General features: G+C 45.5%; 1 protein-coding gene across 5 annotated transcripts in view; it reads left to right on the top strand.

Annotated features, from left to right (window-relative positions):
- Sash1 (SAM and SH3 domain containing 1) overlaps positions 1–22,541 on the top strand; it is a 314,087-nt gene that overhangs the window by 223,814 nt on the left and 67,732 nt on the right. The window lies entirely within an intron of this gene.

Below are 22,541 nucleotides of genomic sequence, written 5' to 3'. Positions count from 1 at the left end.
CATCAAACTTTTACCAGGTTCTTAGATTCAGCAATTCTTCCTGAGTCAATTTTTAACACAATGGCTGTAAAGTAGAAAACACTTATTAGTTGATAATTATTTTGAGGTTAAAATACTTTTAAGAGGTTTCAGGTTTTGTCTTGTCTTAAAAGATGAGCTATCACTCTGAAATTTCTAAGTCAGATATAGTTAGGACAGATTTAATGCACGGTTTACTTTGAAACGTTACTCATTGGGCTTTAAAGTGCAGGTATGTTTAACTGGAAAATTCCCCGATTCCTCCCCCCTGGACACTGGCTGGCATCTTGACAGTTAATTGCTCATTTAGACTGTGGAAGATGGCCCGGCGGGCGAACCAGTTGGTTGTGTCTGGTTAGTGTCCCTTGAGTATCTGCCAACTAAAACACTTCTCTGACTCAGAGTGTTGCTTTATGGGTAGAAATTTTTCTTCTGCTTTTTATTCTAGACATAAGAGATCTTAGTAAACAAAAGAATCGGCTTAGGGGCTACAGGCAACTTCAAGCCTAGAGCCTCCTTCTGCATCCATTGTCCCCCAGTGTCTTGGGGACCAGAGCAGCCACCCTGCTGCCCAAGGTAAAAGCTATGGTTTTTCAAGACAGGGTTTCTCTGTATAGCCCTGGCTGTCCTGGAACTCACTCTGTAGACCAGGCTGGCCTTGAACTCAGAAATCCGCCTGCCTCTGCCTCCCAAGTGCTAGGATTAAAGGCGTGCACCACCACTTGGCACAAGTTCTGTTTCTTAAACAAAGAAAACAAACAAACAAACTAACCAACCCAAACCAGTACTCTTTCCAGGGTTGCTTTTCACTTAACAGGGTTTGATGTCTTGAGTTTCGGGGAGTAAGCTTGGATCAAGGGAGGTAGTTGTGGTGAGTCTGCCAAGGAGAGGACTGGAAAGAGAGGGCTGACATTGCTTTCCTGGATGGTCCTGCCTGCTTTGGCTGTAAGCTTCTGGGCTCTAGGCTGCTTGGCTTGCCCAACAAAGAATCGAAGAGAAAGAAAGACATACAGGGAGGTAGGTTAGTGGGAAGAGAAATGGGATTCTCCCACCCCATCACCTCCTTGCCAAACACCCTCCTTCCCCCTGGTTTTCAGCAGGATGTTATTTGCTTTGCTTGTGCCACCGGGCATTAGATATAAGACTTTGAGTGGCTTGTGCTACAGCAGATCCGTCCCTGAGCTGCGTGGCCAGCTACATGCCCCTTTTCTCCTGCAGTTTGCTTTTTACTGAGAAAGAGATTAAGGGAACAAGGAAGCTTCCATTTGAGCCCTTAATTTTTTACAACTGTCCAAATTGCCTATTGATGAGCTATAGTATACACTTCATGGCCCTGATCGTAGATGGATGTCTGCCTCCTTAATGGGTGAATCTGAGCTAATTTCTTGTTAGCAGTTATTCTCAAAGATTGCTGAAAAGCAAAGCCTTTCTCTTTCCTTTCATTTCTCTTGGCTGGGACCCCACTTTCCATCTATGAGGAATTAGGCTATGACTATCAGGAAGCCTGACACATACTGACACAATACCAGTTTCAGTAGATCCATTTTTTTTTCTGATGTGGTTGTTGTTCCTAATCATGTAGTTAGGACTGGCCCTATGACTTAAGTCTTTCAGGAACCCAAGCTGTGCTTCTTGTTTTGTTTTGTTCTGTTTCTTTCTTCTTTTTTTAATGGGAATGGAGGGAGAGTGTCATCTTGACCTCAAAGCCGCCACTACAGAAAGGAGTAAGGGGGGAGGGGGATGGCAAAGGCACGCCTTTCACCAAGTTTACCCAGAAGCCTCCCCTCACGCCACGTCTGTCTCTACTCCTTGTCTCTTTATTCAGCAGCTGTTTTCTGAGCACTGGCTTGGCGTGGAGGGCAGGCAGTCTTCTGGGTGTTGAGATGTGGCAATGCCTGAACAGATAGCTCATGTCGGAAGGGAGAGAGGATTACAGGGGGAAAAATCCTATGTTTCATAGCTTAAAACAAAGCATTGGGAGATTTGAGGCACGCGCTTTGGCAGCAGGTAGACTGAGTGTGCAGTGACCTGAGAACCCCCTGGGAGGACCCCCACGATGTGCTTCAGCTGACACGAATCTCTGAATTCTACCACTCTGCGGGAGTAGACTGAGACCCTCCGAAACCAGGAGCCAAAACAAACATCTCCACCCACCCCCCTTAAAACGTAAATAAACAAAATGAATTGGGTTATTCCATTGCTGGATCGCAAGAACATTTTGATAGCTGAACACATTTTTTGCGGTGAACAAAGTATTATTCTTAAGAGTGATAGAGTTGTCCTGTGGTGGGAAATTAGTAGCTTCCACAAGAACCAATACTTCATTTGTGTTCTATACACACGTATAACACTGATCTGAAAATGAGCCAGATGCCCCAGTTTCAGGTAATGCCAGGATCCTCTGTTCCATATGACCAGGGGGCAATGAAGCCAGCAGTCTTTGCGGTCATTGGCTCATTTCTTTTCTCTGTGCAGAAGTGGTTTCATAGGGTTCCTTCATATGGACTGCAGATCGGAAGAGAGAACAGTAACAGTATGCACTTTCGGGTTTCCTATCTCTGAGGGTGGTTCCGGGCATTCCATACACATTCAGTTCTTACACTCCCCTTCCCGCGCTGTCCATTACTGTCCCTTATATTTACAGACACACAGAAAGTGAAGCACAGAGAGGCCATTACATTACTCAAAGCCACACAGCCACTCAGTATAAGAACCCAGATTTGATCCCAGTTAAAGTGGCTGAGTGTGTGCCCATGACATTCTGATTCCAAACTGTTTACAATTATTTAACTTCTGCAAATCTAGAGGTTCGGGGTTAGGGGCTGTGATGGTAAATCATCAGTTGTCAACTTGACTGGCTGTAGATCACCATGGAAACACACCTTGAGGGTGGAGCTTCAGTAAGGGTGTTTTGGAAAGGATTAACAGGAGGGAAGACACACTTTAAATTGTGAGTGGCACTGGGATCCTAGTTGGAATACCCAGTTGGGTACCAGCATTCATCCCTCCCTCCTTCTGGCAGAGGATACACGTCTGGCCAGCTCAAGTTCCTGCTTTACCGCCTTTCCCATCAGGAACCGGATCCCTTGAACCCAACCTGAGCCAAATCTTTTCTTCCCTCCTTGCCAGGTGTTTGGTCACGATGAGAAAGGCAAGGAAGGTGGAGCCAGACGCTTCATTTGCATTAGATAAAAAGCAGTTAAAACCTACCTTCTGCTGCTCCTGGAAACAGATGCCAGGTTCACCCTCACTGAGATCTAAGCTGGCCCTCCACCAAGGCAAGAAAGTCTAAAATAAATCGCAAAGGTTCACCGTCGGGCGGGCGGGCGATTTTTATAACTTGTTTCTTACTACGTCTTTCACCAGAGTTGAACATTCGCTGATTTAGTTTCACCCTTTTCCATTCCAGTGACTACACTTGAACTGTTTTATGGCCAGGAAAAGTCCAAATATATAGGGTGATAGAAAAGGCAGATAAATAAAGGAAGCCGAAGGAAGTAGAGCAGGTCCTGTGCTCCAGCAGTGGATGGCATACACTTGGTGATCGATGAGCGCCCTGTTAGCTCAGCACTGCTTTCCTGCCTTGTCTGGCAGCTGAGGACTTTTCCTAATGGGCCTACTTCCTATCACCCACCTAGCTAACGCCCTTTTCCCTTCACACCCCTCCCCCACGCTCAGGAAGCTTTCTACTTCTTCTCAGTCTTCCTGTCTTCAGGGAAGTTGCCCCCGATTGAGTTCTTGTTCAATGCCTGACTCTCCCCTGACCCTCTGCCCCACTTCTGACTTAGCTTCCCTCCTTCTTTTTGCGCCCAGTTCTCCACCCACTAGGTCACCTCAGGCCCTGCCACCTGCTCCCCAGGCAGGTTCCTCAGGCTGGACCTGTCATGTGGTGTGCTTAGCCTCTGAACTTGCTCTCTGTCTCTGGGGGATGTTCCCCCGTGTGAGATGCATTTGCATTACTGTGACCAAAGAGCTGACAGGAAGAGGAGTTTATTTTGGCATTGGATTCAGGGGATTTAGGCCATCACAGTATGGAAAACGCAGTGGCAGCGTCAGCTTCTAGCCCTGGCAGCAAGAATATGAGGCAGCCAGACACATCCTGGTAGCTGAACAGGAACCAGACAGAGTGTTCCAGCTGGGAAGGGGGGTGGGGGCCAGATTGAAACCTCGAAAGTCTGTCCCTCCCCATGCTTTCTGTCTCAGAGGTTCCATAACCTGCACACACAGTACCACTAGCCAGGAATGACATGTTGAAACACATGATAAATCTTTCGTCGTTACCATCATCCATCCTCCGCAGTTCAACTTTGAGCTTGCCTTCCCCGCAAGGTCTTTCTGGATTCATCCTTGAGACCAGCCAGTTATTTCTATACTAGTCATTTTATCGCCTCTTGTCACTCCATGGTTCATGAGCTCTTTGAAGGAGATGCCGTTTTTTGAGACTAGTTTGCTTGCCTAAGGTACCAGAGCTGGACACAAACAAGCCGGTCCACCCTTGGTGTCCCTTTGGCCATTGGGTCGGGATGAGATGCCTGGTCCCAGACTCTTGGGTTCAGGCACCAGCTCTGTAATCCTGAGGCCAGTTCCTTGACTAAATGGGGTGTAATTATAGTAATTACCACACTTCGTAAGCTATCTGACACACAGTAAGGACTCTGTAATCTTATCTATTGCTATTATGTGTCTAATATGGCTCAAGTTCATGCCCTTGCCCATGACTCTGGCGATTATGTACTTGAACCTGGCATGAGTCAGTCTGGCAGGAGTTCTGAGGCTTTCTCCCCTGGATCTACTTGGGGCTCAGGATGAGAGCCCATTTGATACGTGCCTCAAGCTCATTGCATGACTTGGGTTCTTTGAAATAGGATGTGACAATGGATTGTCCCCAGGCATGAAGTTACTGTGTAGAAGACCCCTCTTGATGTGTGTTACCTAGCATGTATCAGTGTCTCTCCAAACTGAAAGTAGCTTATCGATATGCTTTCTGCCTGCAATTGCTAACACTGAAAGGTCATCTTAAAAACGACTTAGTGGGGAGAACCCCGGCTTTCACCATCCTCCCATCTGTTTCTAAGGACTGTCTCCGCCTGATTCCACCCCGCACTCTTCAGGCCTCCTCTCGTTTTCTTCATCGTCAAGCCGAAACCCCACATAAAGTGGTAAAACACCATGCTTGTTCAATTCTCTTAACTTTCTAAAGAACCTTATTTGGTTGAGGAAGTGCTTTTTATGCCATCTTTGGTAATGCCTTTATTGAGCTGTAATCCACATGCCATGCAGTCCTTCCATTAAAAGGACCAAGTTAGGGAAGGTAGAACACTCCTGTGTGGCCCTGGGTTCGATGGCTGGCACTGCACACAGCAAGTAAGGCTGCTGTTCAGCTGTTTCTAGTACGTTCAGAGTTTCTCAGACATCACTGCAGTAGTCCATAGCTGGCTTCCTGTCACTTACCCTACTGTTTTCCAGCAGTTTTACAACTCGTGCTGTACTTTATGCCGGTACACATGCCCATATGGCGTTCTCTTTATCCATCCTGACTGATAGGCATTTGTATTGTTTTCACCTTTGGTTTCTGGAAAGAATGTTATTGTGACTGTCTGTGTGTGGGTCTCTATGTGCACAAATGTGTTCTTGTCTTCATCAGCTTGATTAAGATATAGTACACATACCGTACAGCGTATCCACAGAAGGGGAAAATAGTACCTCGTGTGTTCAACAGTTGATTGTTGTCATTGGCATAATCATCAATCTTACACCATTTCTAACACCTCAGAAGAAGATCCATGCCCATCCACTGTGACAGTCTTATGGTTGTCAAAACCCTAAGCAATCATTCATATATTTGTAGATGTGTAAATACATACATTATGTATATATATGTAGATATATTTTAATATATTATATTTGTAAGTGTGTCAAAAACAGAAAGAAAATGTACTTTTGAAAGAGAATTTATTATATTGATAGGGCGACATTAAGAATGGACCCTTGTGTCTGGTTCTTGGTAACTTTGCATCTAACTCTTTTAGAAACATGGAAGAAATCATTCCTTCTTGCAGTATAGTATTTCTCTACAGGCATGGTTGTAGGCGTGGCTCTAGGAGATGGTTGGGGCTTCACCTGCCTATGAATGTTCCCTAAGGACAGGGTCCGTTGTCTGGTGTCACGTAGACCTTTCTCCAACAAGATCAGGGTCCAGCACTAGAGCACCTTCCTAGACGTGGGAGTTCATGTGTGGAGGGGTTAGTCATCCTTGCAAGTAGAACAGATTCACTAAAAAGAACAAATCCGGAGCTGAGATAGCTAGGAAATCCAGGTCAAGCCGTGTCCTCTGGAGCTGAGACTAATGCATCATCCTGTCTCTACATCCTGTTTGTCACAGGGATGTGGGGTGGAATGGGCCACCAGTGTTCCCATGAGGCACAGGCCTGCATGCTCCAGGCCTGGGTCTGCCTCCGTGTGAGGAAGTGAGGAAGTCACGTGCGGCATGCCCTTGAACAAGTTAATCAGTTGTCCTGCCTGTTTCAGATGGGCTGACCTCTCTGCAGGCTCCCTGTCCTGGGAGCTGGGCACAGTACCATAGAGAACCAGGACCACCTGAGCTATCATAATTCGGCCCTCCTACTGTAATGAGCCTAGGTTAGGTTTAGGAGATAAGTGTGTTGGACCAAAAGCCATGTATTAGCATATGAGCTATATGTTCTTTTGCCTTAATAGGTTTGTTAATTGCCATCTATGTGATGGCCAAGGGCACAAGGGCAAGGTGCTGGCTGTCCAGGAGTTTGAGGGAAGGCTCACTCCTCTCTGATTCATCCAGGACAGCTCACCACTCTGGGCTTTTCCCTTGTACAAGTTCATCTTGCTGGGAGGAGAGGCCTCTGGAGGCTCCTCTCCTTCAAGTGCCTTCCATTTGCTGACCTCAGCGATGCTGGGTTTGCCTGGGGTTTGCCTGTGTTGTTGGCATGAGCTCCTGAGCCCAGCAGAATCTATCTATACCTGAACTTCAGCTCTGCGAGCCTCGTGATCAGGAACAGTGGATTTGAAGTTTCTAAGCTTTGAGCTCCTAGTAGATTAGTTGGACGCAGTGACAGGTCTTCCCAAGGACTGGCACACACCCAGCACAGTACCTAGCTTGTCCCCTCACCTCAAGGGGCTGCCCCGCTCCCAGCAGAAGTCCTTAGGGGGGTCTGTCATGGGGGGGGGCATCTGCAGAACCAAGCAGTGGCCGTCATTACTTAAAATGTCACCATCCCACATGACTTTTAGTTTCCAGTTTCACAAGTTGGAGGAGAAGGGAAGACACAAGAGCCATTTTCCTGGAGCCCAATGTGCTCAGCGTGCTGAAGCCTGTGTTTGTGCGTTTCTCTGTGTCCACACGCGTGCACACCATCGCGTGGCATATTTGAGGGGCTCGACATTCCTGAGTGCAGAGACTGGGGGGGGGGTGAGGGGGTGGACAGCAGCTGTACTAATGTTCCCTGCCTCAGCTGTTCCCGACTAGAAGGCTGTTGCTCTTCATTCCCTCTGATCAGCGAGCTCCAGCTGGCCTAACCCCAGCTGGAGGCCACGTGCCCCGGTTGCTTCCTGCGAGGTGGCAGGCTGTGGGCTGCCATTGAGGGGAACAGACACTGCAGCCAAGGATGTTAAACACATAGAGGTGGTTGCTGCCCGTCCCCATGCCAAAGAAGTAAAGAGAATGTTGGGTCAGTGCTGAAGGAAGGGAAAAAAGTTCCCATCTATACGCAGGCTACAGGCGGAGTAAGGGGGACTTGACTTGGAACTTACCAAGTGATCCATGTGTATCTGTTATTTATTTATTTATTTATTTATTTTTTAGATTTTTTTTATGTGCATGAGTGTTTTACTTGTATATGTGTAAGTACACAGCACACTTTTCCTAGTGCTTGTGGTGGTCCCAAAGAGGGCATAGGATCCCCTAGAATTGAAGTCACAGATGGTTGTGAGCCACTGTGTGTGTGCTGAGAACCAAACCCAGGTCCTTGGCAAGAGCAGTCAGTGCTCTTAACTGCTGAGCCATCTCTCTAGCACCCCACCTCCATCCTGTATATCTTTTTTAATCCTACTAACTAATCTATAATTTGGATGAGTTTATAGTTAAGGAGACCTAGGTACAGAAAGGTTAAGTGATTGCTAAGACCGTGAGACTTGGCCTAAGAAGATCAAAATCTCCTATTCAGGCCCATTTGTCTGCAGGCAGCAAGGCCTTACCTCTTGGAGAATAAAAGAGTAATAATCTTTGGAAAGACCCATGATGGGCTAGGCAGCTAATAAGACTTAATTTAATAAACACTTCCACCATTTCTGGCTTATGCACAAGCCTACTAGATCCCGGTGTTAGGAAAATAGAAACAAACGATAATGATAGGCAGCATGCAAAGCATCATGGGAAAGAGGAACCAGGGGAGGAAGGATAGAGACATGGGCATTAAAGGCTGTATAACTTAGGGCCTCAGTGAAGCAACATGCCCACAATGTATGTTCTTCTGAGATTTGACCTCATGCGTTTGTAGGAGCTGGTTCTACAATCTGGGGTAAGGCTGTTCCTCCTCTGTCAGATGGCATAGCTTGCAGTTAGCTGAACAGTAGTGTGGTTTTTAAAAACGATGCATGTAAAGTGGAAGACACAAGACAGACTGCAGCCAGCCAGCCAGCATGGGTGTGCGTCCATGGCATCTCTCAGCATCCCTCAGAGAACTTTAAATCCATCCCTGAAGAGGACTGCGGGAGTTTTTGATATCTTTCCCCCCACCCCACCCCCAGTCAGCACGCCTCGAGTCCGTAAGTCAGCAGGAATATGAGTGACACAGGCCAGTTGCTGTCCCATGCTGCCCAAATCCCAAGGGAGCAGCAATGACACCTGCTAGCTCTTGGCTGGTCTCCTTGTCTGCACTGACCTTGAAGGGCAGAGAGAAAGTGGCTCCCTCCACCTCCGCTATCTGCACCTCACAGAAAATGCCATTGTGGCCCACACCAGAAGAGAAGAGAATTCTAGGAGCTGTGATGCAGTAGACCTGTGCGAGCATACTCCATGTCGGATTCGAAAGGAGGGAGCTGAAAAGCTCCTACAGGGTTTCTTAGCAGAATAGAGAGGAACTGAATTCCAAGCCAACAAATCCTGGGCCAACAAGGCTGTTTGGAGAAAGTGGCATGGTAGAAGGCTATGCACTCCCATCTGTCTCTTGGTGGCCGGACCTTCAGAAGGTAACCCAGGAGGCCCACAGTGTGGAAAGGACCATCATTGGTGAGAGGTGGATGTCCCATGGCTTCAGTGCAGCCTGAGTCAGTGGCAGGAAGCCTGAAAATCTGTGATCGAAGCCCTAATGCTTTAACCCACTGGCTCATTCTGTCACTAGGTCTTGAAGGAGTGCCTCCGAGCTGGGAATAAACAACCTTGTCCAGATGAAACCAGACAGACAGGACACTCTTAGGAGTGGTCTGGTTACTTGGGTTTGGGTTGTTCAGCATTCTGTCCTTGACTGAAATTCTTCTCATCCCACTCAGATGCGTGGGGAGTAGAAAGATGGGGGTGGGAGAGGAATGAAAAAGGACCCAGCTAGTACTATCCCGTCTGTCTGTATTTGATTGGCATGTTCTTCCACCCCTATCCACACCTGGAGAAACATCTGAAGTGGTAGAAAAGACAACCCTTGGCCTGTTGGACTGGAGTGTTACAGTAGAGTGCTAGGCAGTCAGCTGGGTTTTACGAGTCTTAGCCTCAGCCAGATGTTAGGGCTCTGTCTCTCAAACACAGGCGGAAATTAGGGGGCCAGTCATCAGGTGCTGGGAGATCCTGTGTTCATGATAAGCCTGGCAGAGGTTTCTGGCATCCCGGTCTTGTCTAGCAGGTGCTGGTGTGCTTGCTTTGGATAAAACCCCTGACTGTGAAGTGAGTGGGATGCCAAGCCACCCAAAGGTGAGGTAGAAGCAGCCTGTGGATAAGATAAGAGGGAGGCTGTGACCTGCCCAGTGGGTTTTCACTCAGGAGGACGGCGAGGGTGTGACGACAATAATGCCGAGGAATTTCAAAATAAGATATGACGAGACAGGAAAGCCGAGGGCCTCATTTCCATTGTGTTTAGAATGTTCGTCCAGATATGGCATCACCTGTCTCTGTCAAAGAATGTCAAGTGTTCAGGGAGAAAACAAAGCTCAAGTGGCTCGGCCAGCAGTCACCATGGAAGGGACTCAGATTCAGGTCACCACTTTGTTTGTGCTTCGGGCTAGAAGTAGGGCAGGCAGGAGGCTCCCACAGTGGTGTCCAGGAGGGCCTCTAGCAAGGAGAGGAAGGGTCATTCTACTCAGAGTTCTCTCTGGCTTTGACCTTCAGAGGCAGTCTCACCAGCCCCCCATCCCCTTCTGTCCCCAGAGCAGGTGACAGAAGAAAGGCTCCTTAACCCTCTGTCCCTGCCTGGGACAAGCCCGCACAAGCAGCCAGTGTGGCCAGCAGGCCTGGGTGCTGGTGAATGGGAGCTGCTGTTTGTTTCCACTGAGAAAGTTCTGACCCGCTTCCGGAGCCATTACCATGGAAACGACAGGGGGAGATAATTGAATGGAGTCTCTTTCTCTTCCTCTCATCCTCGCTCCTCCCCACCCTGAGGCCAAACCTGGTAAAGATGGCCTCTTGAGGCCTGTTTTCTCTGTAGGGTGTAATAGCTTTGTCGGGGAAACCTAGCTCACCTCACCTGGGATGCATTACCCAGAGTTCCCGGGGGCCAAGAAGAGTAGCAGGACATTTGCGCACTGGTTTTCCAGGCCTGCCTGATGGCCACTTGCTCTAATGCAGAGGTAGCCTCTCTGTGTGTTCAGCCAAGCTCCGTCCCAGACTTCCTTGCTGGGAAACCCTTCTTCTTCTTCTTTTTTTTTTTTTTGGACCGCATCTTTGTTACACATCCTCAGAAACTCCTCAAGCAGAATTAGAGGGAAAAATAATTTTGTGGCAAACATGAAACAAGTAGCAACTATTTAACTGTTTTGTTTCCTTTGTGTTTTGCACAAAGTGTGGGCATCACACTGTGCCTTCTGCACACAGGACAAATGCTCTGCATATATGTCTTGGTTTATTTATTTTTCTTCTTATTAGACTATTTAAGCGCATATAAAGTTACTTATATTCCCCTTTAGTTTTGTGAAAAGTAGATTTTTTGAGGAGAAAAGAACCCCCCAACCTGTTTTGTTTAATTTCTTTTTCTTTTGCTTTAGACAAACCTAATAATTCTGAAGATATAAAAATCTAAATAAAAGTTGGAGCTCACAGGGAGCTGTAAAATGAAGGCAGAGAGATTGAGTAGGTGCAGTAAACAGTGAACAGGATATTCAAGGTTCTTTACGGTTCTTTCCACCTTTATTTGTGTGCCTGTCGAGGAGTCATCAAAAGCCAGCGTTTGAGACTGGGACGATGGCTTAGCAATTAGCAGTTGTTTTCAGCAGCAAAACCAGGTAGCTCACTACTCCAGCTCCAAGGCATCTGTAGCCCTCTTCTGGCTTTACAGGTACCTGCATGCTCATGCTGGAAATAGACAGACAGACAGACAGACAGACAGACAGACAGACAGACACGCACACACACACACACACACACATGATGATATGATGATGATGATGATGGTGGTGGTGGTGGTGCTGCTGCTGGTGCTGGTGCTGGTGGTGCTGGTGGTGCTGGTGCTGGTGCTGGTGCTGGTGGTGGTGGTGGTGGTGATGGTTTGAAGGTGATGATAATGATAATGATGTGTCTGTGTTTTTAAGCCAAAGACCAAAGTTTGAAAGGGGCTTCAGGTTCCAGAGGCTGATCTACAAACCTTATTGCATGTTCATTGCTAACACTATGAGCTCACAGTATTGGACCCAGCAATTGAAGACAGTGGGGAAGATGGTGCTGTGACCTCTGTATTCATGGATCCCAGCTTTTATTGAAAAAATACTGGGCTGGATATTTTGAAGAGCTGAGTTTAGCTCTTAGCGCTGCGGCTTAACAGTTCACAGCTGTCTCTCCTCTAATACGCTGCAGTACAATATTTCTTGTCTATTATTTATAAGGATAGTGCTTTATTGCTGACCCAAGTCCCCTGTCCAGAAATTATTTCAATTTTCTAAATTGTTCACTTGTAAGATTACTCAAAAATAGCAATATTTTGAATCACATTTGCCCATGGGCAACTGAAACTGCAGAAAGCAAAACCCCACATATACAAGGGATTACTGTACCAGTTGTTTGGCCTTGGGTAAGTCTCTTAAATAAGCACTCTGGGCCCTGGTACCTTCCCCTGCAGACTAGAGGATTGTTCTTTTTAGGGTCCCCGTGGGCCTGAATGATTTTATATAAATATACATATATATGTATATATATGTATATATATAATATATATGTATATATAATATATATTATATATATATACACATATATATATATATGTATATATATATACCAACTACTCAGACCAATGCTTTGTAAAAGTTTGTCTTCTGCTGTTTTTTGTTTTCCATTTCGTTTGGTTGTTTTGTGTTTAGACAGAGTCCTGTCTTACTGTGTTGTAGCTCAGGCTACAATTCACGACCCTCCTGCCTCAGGCTCCCCGGTACTCAGATTACATAGTATGGATTACCATGCCTGTCTTGTGTCTCTGTTTTTTAATTCACTGACCAACTGTGTCTGTTGCGAATATACCCTCAGGTTAATTTGACCTCAACATTGACAAATAGCTGCATTCTTCTATAACCAGGACCCTGTAGGGAGATATTCCAAGATTGATGGAGCTGGAGTTACTTCCTCTCTGCTACACCGTCTTTAGAGTGTGACTTCTTTGCTTACGGTAACCGGTGACTACTTAGGTATGCTTCCTGTGTTTCAGGCAGAGTGGAGGAGAGCCAACGAAGAGGGTGTATAGACGGAGATGGTTCTTTTAATCACACAAACACTGACTTTCTTAAAACTTCCAGAAAATTCTAGCATTTCTTTCCTGTGTGAGGGTGATACTGGCTCTCCCTTAGCTGCAAGGGAGTCTGGGGAAGTATGTCACAGACTACGCTGGCACCCAGCCCAAGTCATGACTCTAGCGGGAAGAAAGAAAATGAGAAAAGTTAGTGAGTTAGGAGGCAAGTTAATTTATTACCTTAGAACAAGTTAATGAAATCTACTTGATTGATTGTGGACTCCTGGAAGCCGTGTACTGGGCTGTGATGTAGTTCCCTCATCAAGTAACACAGAACTTCATTATCTCTTCCAAGCAAACAACAAGCCATCATTGATATCGTCTTATATGAAACTAATCGGTCATGATTCCTTTCTGTATGATCTTACTTAAAATATCGTGGGCCATCCAGGATGTCATAAAGCTGCTCTGAAGATTGATTACTTCATCTAGAGGACCTGGAAAGGCATTTATCATAGATGCTGGGATATATGCCGCTACTATCAATGACTATTACCAGGAAGGCTAGTTTCCATGTATCCCTTTTTATAGTCACTTCTTTCTTAGTTCTGGACCATTGAGTTACAAATGAAGAAAAATATGAGGACTGGAGATGTAGCTCATTACTTGGCAGAGTGCTTGCCTACAGCACACGAATAAGGCCCTTGGTTCCTCCCAGAGCAATGTATTAAGCCCTATGTGATGGTACATGCCTGTTATTCTTGCATTCAGAAGGTGAAGGCAGAAGGGTTGGAAGTTCAAGGTCACCCTAGACTAAACAGCAAATTTAAGGCAGCCTTTACCTACATTCGAATCTGTCCAAGACAGGGAAATGGAGCTAGAAAGAGGAAGGGAGAAGAGACAAAATAAAATAAAGGAAAGGGAAAATATAGGCCCTATGGAAAAGTAAGGCACTGTGAGGGGCCTCTGGGAATGGAGGGGTAATGTGTCAATAAGGCTATAAACAAAGCTGTCCTGGATTTGGTTTTGCGTGTCTCTAACCCTTAACCTGAAATCACAGCACAGTGTGGTCCACTCCATCCTTCTGCTCTTAATGAGAATGTAGCCCGGACACAGTCAGGCCCCGGACTTCCGCTGTGGATAGATGGCATTTGGCTGCTTGTCAGACGTGAAAGCCTTGCGTTTCTGCCAGTGACCTGAATCATTAACTTGCAGGACAAGTTACTAGCTGGTGCATGAAAAGATGGATATCCCTTCAGTGCATTTCTGTGAAGGGTTTTCACATGCAGAAGGCTTGGAACCCTGCTTTTTGGCTTGGATAACTTGTTGGCCACCCTGGAGGTGCCAGAGAACCAAGATGAAAAGGTGAAGTACATTTTAAGAAGGTTTGAGAGAAACATGAGTCAAAGCCAAGGAAGAAGAGCTACTATATTTCATCATATTTTATTGTTAACGCTTAGCATGTGTAGGCATGCTCTAGGGGTCATGCAGATCATCTCCTTATTTTCTGAATACAGTGTCCTTTTGAGATATCTCATGAAAGGAATAGCCTTAAAGTGGTTTTGAGGATAATTAGAACCCAGAAAATTATGGAGAGGAGATGGGGTAGGAAAAGTTACAATTGTGAAAGATCATGGACTGAGATTTCAAATGTCTTCCAAGTGCTTTCAGCGGTCTCTTGGCCTAAGAATTTGTGCCAGGTGGTAACAGGACCTTGTCCATTCTTTTTCTGAGCTGTGATAAAATGCCTAGACAAAAAGCAGCTTAGGGGAGAATCTATTTGTTTGTTTGTTTGACTTGTAATTCCAGGTTGCTGTCAGTCATTGCAGGAGAGCCAATGTACACACTCAAAACTAGTCAAGATCACATGCAAGAGTAGAAGGAGAATGAGTTTATGCATACTTGTCTAGAGCTAGCTTTCTTTACTCCTACAGTGTAAGGCTCTCTGCCTAGGGAATGGTGCCGCGCACAGTGGGCTGAATCTTCACATATCAGTTAATGTAAAATCAAGATGATCTCCCACAAACAAGCACGTAGGTCAACCTGATCTTGATAGTTCTTCATTCAGACTATCTATTCTTGGGTGATCCTAGGTTGTGCCAAGCTGACAGTTAAAATTAACCATCCCAGACCTGTACGGTGGTTGTACTGTTTTGTGACAATTACACTTCATAAACTTGAAAAGCCTGACATTACTTGTAGAAAGTTAATGTGACATAATCAATGGATTCAAATCATTTCTTAGGAAATGTATCCATATTGAAAAAGCCTCTCAGCCTTAATTTAAAAAATATATTAGTATATATTGTGCTTTACCAAGCTAAATACTGCCCTGGGAGACATTAGGATATAAGTAAATTTTAAACACACACACACACACACACACACACACACGCACGCACGCACGCACGCACGCGCACACACACACACACACTGGTACTCAGAGGCCAGAAGAAGGTGTAGGGTTCCCCGGAGCTAGGGTTACAGGTGGTGGCTGTCAGCTGCTTGGTGTAGTTGTTAGGGACCGAGTGGTGGGCCTGTGAAGAGCAGCAAGCAGTCTTACTAATGAGCCATTGCTTCCACACGCCTGACAATAAGATATAAACAAATGGAAATATCATGCCACAAGTAAACTGAGGAACATTTGACATCGCACTCCATCATCAAATGTATGTTTTGTTGGGATTCTAATAATAAGTAGCTTCTAGAAATGAGAAAAAGAAATAACTATGTCAAAATACTGGAGAGGTTTTGACATGAGAAAAAAAAATTAGCACTGAGACAGTTCAGTGACCAGAAATGGCTTAATCTAGTGTAGGGGGTGTATGTCGGTACTGTGTGCTGTGGCAGCAAAAGTGAGCTTTGTAGAACATGCTGGAGGCTTCAGTTTGCCTATGCCTCTGATGGATATTTACGTAGGTGTCATTTACAAGGATCTTCCCAAGTGGCAGGCAACAAATAAGGTGTTTCCATTTATCCACTCAAGTCATCTCCCAACAGCTTAGTAAGGTGAGAGCCATTTTATTATAGCTACTTCATCCAGCAGCATCAAGGTGTGAATATGGAGCAGCATTCGCCTCTTCCCAAATCTGCTTGACTTCATAGTGTGTCACTCTTATCCTGGGATGGGCTCGTTGCCTTGGATTTCACATTCCACAAGCCGCCTTGATCGTTTATGGAGGTGACTTTGTTAAGCAGAAAGCCAGAAAGTACAAGCCAAAGTTGAGCATGGTGGCTCGTGCCTACAGTCCCAGAAATCTGGGACCTGAAGGTTGCTGTGAATTTGATACCAGCCTGGGCTACGTTAGTAAATTTTAAGGTAACATGGGCTACAGTGTGAGATGCTGTCTCAGACAAAACAAAAAAGCCAGCAAGCAAAACTAAAGACAACAAGAAGAAAAAGTCGGGCAGTGGTGGCACACGCCTTTAATCCCAGCACTTGGGAGGCAGAGGCAGGCGGATTTCTGAGTTCAAGGCCAGCCTGGTCTACAGAGTGAGTTCCAGGACAGCCAGGGCTACACAGAGAAACCCTGTCTCGAAAATACCAAAAAAAAAAAAAAAAAAAAAAAAAAGACAACAAAAAAGTTCTAGCTGATAAAGGACTCCAAAGTGAAAAAAACAAAAACAAAACAGGTCTGAATAAGAGAGTGTTTTGACTGGGTTGATAAAATATGACTGGTGTTGTCGTTTGCACGGGATATTTATGTCTTTTGAGACTGTGAGAATTACTCTCAGTCACGTTTGGAGAATTGGCTGAGCTGTGACCTGTATGAAATCCAGCCCTTCCACTAGGAAGGACCAGGTTTGGTCTAAAGCAAGAGACTTATGCAGGGACTGAGCACTAGGGGGCGCCAGCCTCCCTTCTTCCCATCCTCGAAAGTGAGCATTTCCTTCTGGTCCTTCTGTCTCTGACCTCACTTCAGTCTTGCCCCTGCAGCTGGGTAACCTCTTGAGTTTTTATGGTAGAGAGTAGATGGTATTAGCTGAATATTACTCCATGTTTATTTCTATTACATCGAGAAGAATGTTTATGAGATTAAAAAAAAATGTATTTGATATCTTAAGGATAATATTCATCAGGCCAGGGGTGGTGGCTCAGTTTGTAGATTGTTTGCCTGGCATGATTATGGGGTGGTGGCACCTTCCTATAGTCTCAGTGCTTGAGAGATGGGGCCAGAAAAAACGAGAAATTCAAAGCCAGTCTTCAGCTACATATCAAATTAGAAGCCAGCCATCGGACATGTAACCCTGTCTCAGGAAAATTCCATATAGAAGTGGACACAAAATCCCACCCCTAGCCAAGAACCTATCACAGTTGATAACCACTGAGAAAAAAAATCAGTTATTTTTGCCCAGTGGAGTGATACTGGGTAACCATGCTCATGTAAGCCCCATCCTCAGAGGGAAAGGAATGGGACAAAATCTTGTATAAGTTCTCAAAGAATAAATAAAAACATTAAAAATCCCATACATATCTAATACATATATATTATCAAGCACAATATAAATTGTACTTACATAGCTCATGAAAAAAGGAAATTACTTTCTTTAAGATCAGCCAGCTGTTTTTAAGACAGAGTCTAGTTGTATAGCCCAGGCTAGCCTTGAACCCAGCACCCTTCTTGCCTCTACCTTTCTAATGTTGGGAGTGTAGCCCCAAACTGTCATACACCTAGCAAAGGCCCTCTGTCACTCAACCTTACCACCTTGTAGCCCAAGTATGTCCCTTTTCTGTTTCCAGAGGAGCAGGTGACTAGCTTTGAGGGCACTTGGGCAGCCTGGGGTAATGCTGGATAGTGACAAGAACAGCAAGATCCCCGACTCAAAATTCAGCAGGGAGAAAACTAGCACCGAAATTTTATATCCTGAGATTTAAGATTATGGTGCCATAAAAAAAAAAGTCTCTGTAAGTCCAGGTTTCACGTAACGTATAACACAGGCTGTTTCTTATAAATTCGGTTATAACTGCATTTGTGTGGGTACGCATGTATATTTGTTTGTTTAGTAATGCGTCACTAAGTTTGACGTGGGGGATAGTTTAGGACTTTCTTTGAGTGCCAACATTTATTGTGTGTTTGCTAAATGCTGGTCTCCTCACGTGAAAATGAGATGGCTTGTTTTTCTCCAGGTGCGCCTTAGGACGCTTAAATAGCTGCAGAAGAAATGAGTTGGACACCCTGTGGTCATTCTCCTTCCTTCTGTCAGCAGACCAGAAGGTGTCCCCGCAACATCCCTGCAGCCAGCTCAAGTGTCCCTGAAACACTCCATTCTCATGTATCCATGTATGTTCAGATTTGGGATGGGAAAGATAGCATCTCACATCCTTGTGAGCAGCGTGGTCCGTTAGTTATGTCAGAGCAGGGCCAGTCTATTCCAGTATGCCCTTGAAGTTCATCTCTTAGGCACATTCAGGGGTGTGGTAGGCTAATCCTCTTGCACAGGCAAGGGAAATGAAGGGAGGAGATGCTGGAAGGCGCTGGGCTTGGGTATCGCGTAGGGCATTTCTGTGCCCCCTGCCCTGAGATTTCAGGGGGCACACAACATTCTGTGCTTGGAAATGTCTATCTGGCATTCTTGATTTTGAAGGCTGTATTCTCCAGAGGCTTGGGGAATACATTTTGGCCTGCGTTTGTTCATCCTTCAGTGGGCGGTTTAATGAGGATGTCTTCAGTAAAGCAAGAAACTCCCTAGAAAATGGGGTAGCCCATGTAAAGCCTGTGCACTGAACGTGACGCGTTTTAACATCTAGCCCATCTCTTCTCTCTGTGGGCAGCTTCTCCACGTATCACTGCCTGGCCTCACACCTTTCTGATTCCTAAAAATCAGGACTCGGTCTCCAAAATGCTTGTCTGTGTTATTGTGGTTTGCTTTTTTTTTTTTTTTTAAGATTTATTTACTTATTTTATGTATATGAGTATACTGTAGTTGTCTTCAGACAGATCCAGACCCCATTACAGATGGTTGTAAGCCACCATGTGGTTGCTGGGAATTGAACTCAGGACCTCTGGAAAAGCAGTCAGTGCTCTTAACCACTGAGCCATCTCCCTAGACCCCGTCTGTCTGTATCATACTCCATTGTCCCCATTGTTTTAATAATATGAGTAATATCTATTAAGCTTTTGTCTGCAGCTCTGGTCTCCCATACACACCCAGCTCCTCCTTTCATATCACCATCCAGTGCCACTGGCCCAAGGTAGACTCTTGGACGCCCTCCTTCGCTTCCGCCCTGTGTTCTTTCCCCATCGCCGGGGCGTGAATGTCACAGTGGCTCCACACTTCTTGAAGGCTACCTCTTCCAGGAGGTCTCCCACACCTGTGTATATGCCTCCCCCCACTCCCACCCCACCCTCCTGACTCTGCAGCTCTTCCTGCCTCTCCACCCCAGCCCCAAAGCACAAAGCCTCCCCTATCTCCTTTAGCCAATCTCCCTGTGCCCCAGAGAGCATTTGACTCACTGGGGTCTGAATGCGTACCCAGTGGATGGGAGAAAGGAAGGATGGTTGGAAATGCTTGGACGAAGGAAAGACATGGAGTAAGTTCTGCGGATATGCTTCCTTGTTTGTTTTTTATCCAATTTTTTTTAATTCCTTAATTTACAAATTTCTTAAATGAATTTTGTCTTTAGAAACAGCCGAAGTAGTTTAGGGATCTTAAGGAGACATGTTCACATATTAGCAATAGGGGATCTTAACCATAGTTATTGAAGAAAACATCTTCACTCTGGCTTACTTCTGGAGAAATAAGATGGATTTGTCCAGGATTTGAACCCAGGACCTCTTGACCTGTAAACAAGAAATCACATCCCCAGACTTGTAGAGAGTTTAGATGCAATACCTTCACAGTGTAACAGACACTAAGTAATGCTTCCTGGGGGGCCATCCCTTTTACTCCCTTAATGTGATGGTGCTGGGGGGTAAGGGGTTGGCATAGGGGTGGGACTAAACATCCTTTAGACATCCTGCACACAGTGTGGGCTTGGAAGGAATTTGTGATTGGAGGCGGCTATTTTGGAGCGGACTTCTTCCACCATAGGGCCAGCAGATAATGACTCTCCTGCTTGCCTCTGCCAGCCATGCAGGTCCAAATGCTCTGTCCCAATGCCTATGGTGTCACTTTTCTCTTTTGAGCAGTGGTGAGCCGAGGAATCTCACACTTAGACACTGGCTCTAGCCAGTCCGTGTGTTGTAAACTTGTGAAAAATTAAAAAACAAAATTTCACGCTCTAGATCACCACTGAGAGAAGAATCTACAGTGCCATCTTCAGGCGATCTGGGGAAATGCAAGAAGTGTGGGTACGGCCAAACCGGAGGATAAAATTTGCATGAAAATTTGAAGAGAGTGAATGAAAGTAACAAAGGACTGTACTTTGTCACTGTACAAAGTACAGTAAGTCTGTACTTTGGGGCTGAGCCTGTAAGTAGATTTTATAATGTCTAGGAAGCAGTGAAAATGAGCCTTTTCCTTAAATGGCAAATTTGGGAGTTGTTTTTTTTTTTTTTTTTTTTTTTTTTTTTTTTTTTTTTTTTTTTTTAATGGTATTGAACATTAGCATTTGTCTGAAAGTATGGAAAGATGGCTTTGGGATAGAAAGAAGCCTTTGAAACTATCAAAGATAGGATTGAAGTGATTAATCTTCACTCTACCCAGAGAGGTGAAGGCATACATTTCAAAGACAACCAGGCCACAGAAGGCCACCTGGTGGCTGCCAGTGACCAAGGAGCAACAAGCTGTCCACTTTCCCTTGTGGGGACCATAGCTTCCTATAAAATTGGAATATAGATCAAGTGATAGTTAAAAGTCATTTAATCCATTAAGATCTAGTATTCTTTGTTGTTAGAGGAGTTAAAGATTTCTGCAGACTGTTTGCCTGAGAACATATTTCTTTCAGTGTAAGGAAAAATGGGGGGAAAGTTCTGACCTCATTGGTGCTGGTTTTAACCAGCGCTGCAGATATTTCATATAGTGGTTCTGAGCAATGGTCAGTATCGTTCAGATTCTAAGAATTCAAGAACAGCTCAAAGATGATTACTCTTTGAAAGATTCTCTTCCTCCCTCTCCTGCCGACTAGCCTGCCAATGGCTCAGACTTGACATTTTTTGTCGGTCTCGTAATTCACCTGTGGCCATGAGCACGTAGTTGTCCCTGTTTTTTTGGCTTCTGGTGTGTATCAGTTGTATTACCATTGTGACAAGGACCAGAGGGGAAACAACTTAAGAGAGAAAGGATTTGTTTGGGCTCCTGCTTTTGCTGGTTTGGGGACTGAGGTGAGATAAGATGGAGGTACGGAGAGGCACGCAGTGAGAATGGTGTTCACAGCACAGTCTGGTAAATGGAGACTTACCATGGAGTCCTGGACCATGGAGATTTCCCCCCTCCCCCTTCTTAGCCCATCTAGGCTTCAGCTTATTAGGTGATAACACCCATATTCAGGTGGGGGAGCCTTTCCCCTTAGTTAACTGTCTATGAGGACTTTCACAGGTTTCTACAACCACTTTACGGATCTCCTTGTACCCTGCACTCCAGTCAAGACCAACCAGACCCCACCTCATCATCTTTGAATGCCTTTTTGTTTGTTTGCTTGTTTGAGACAACTCCAGATTGGCCTTATATTCTTGCTGTAGTAGAGACCCTCCTGAGATTACAAAAGAACACCAACTCCCGTGAGTGCTGTGCAGTGATAAGCTGAGGGCTTTGTGTGCTAGACAGACATCCAACCAACTGAGCTACGTCTCTGTTTCAGCATGCATCCTTGTTCATAAACACCTGCGCTCTAACCAAAAGCCTCACTTCTCCATACCTCCATCTCTAATGTAATATTGCTAGATATATTTTGTCTGAATGTTTATAGGACTTAAAATGGCCTCCACTTGGCAGCCTTTCAGGTGTATGTGAGTTGAATCTCTTTATTTTTACAGTACATAGGAGGAGGGAAAATAGTAGATTCTAGAGCTTTTGGGGAGGGACATAATTTGGTGATTGGGTATGTTTTCTTACTGTAGGTGGGTCGGTGTGTTTGTGTGGACACACGCATGTGTGCTGTATGCTAGAAAGAGGAAAGAGCAGAAATACATCTAGCTTCTGACCTTAACTTCTCCAGCGGCTTCACCCGTGTCTGTTTTTTAGTACCTTTCCTAGTTGTTTGTGGACTTCTTTCTGGTTTTAGAGGTCAGAAACCGTTCTCACCTCTCAGATGTGGAGCATTACGCGTTACTCACGGGGTCTGGGTACCAACCCGCCTGTCACCATCAATGCCTGTACATCTAAGTAGTGCCTCCATCATGGGGGTGTGGGGGGGACTTGCATGAGAAACCTCCCCTCTCCATTCTGCACCTTAAATTCTTGAGGTCCCTGTACCTGCAAGGTCTCTGTTAGGTGTTGAAAGGTTCTGCCACTTTCCCTCTGACCGTTCTCAGTCTTCTCTCTCAGAACCTGGCCGCCGAGCTGGCTTTCTAAGCATCTGGACAGCAGCTCCAGTGTTTAGCCAAGCATCTTTTTAATCTTCCTTTTTGGCAGTGAACTTGGAGAGATTTGGGTGTGAAATCTCTAAGTGCCCAACTTCTGCTCTGATACAGGCCCTTTGGTGTGCCCGAGGGCATCGACTTTGTCCTCTGTGGTTTGTACCCAGCCAATGAGGAT

This window comes from Mastomys coucha, unplaced genomic scaffold, assembly GCF_008632895.1.
Source record: "Mastomys coucha isolate ucsf_1 unplaced genomic scaffold, UCSF_Mcou_1 pScaffold2, whole genome shotgun sequence".
NCBI classification, from domain to species: Eukaryota; Metazoa; Chordata; class Mammalia; order Rodentia; family Muridae; genus Mastomys; species Mastomys coucha.
This window is presented reverse-complemented; position numbering and strand designations above follow the sequence as displayed.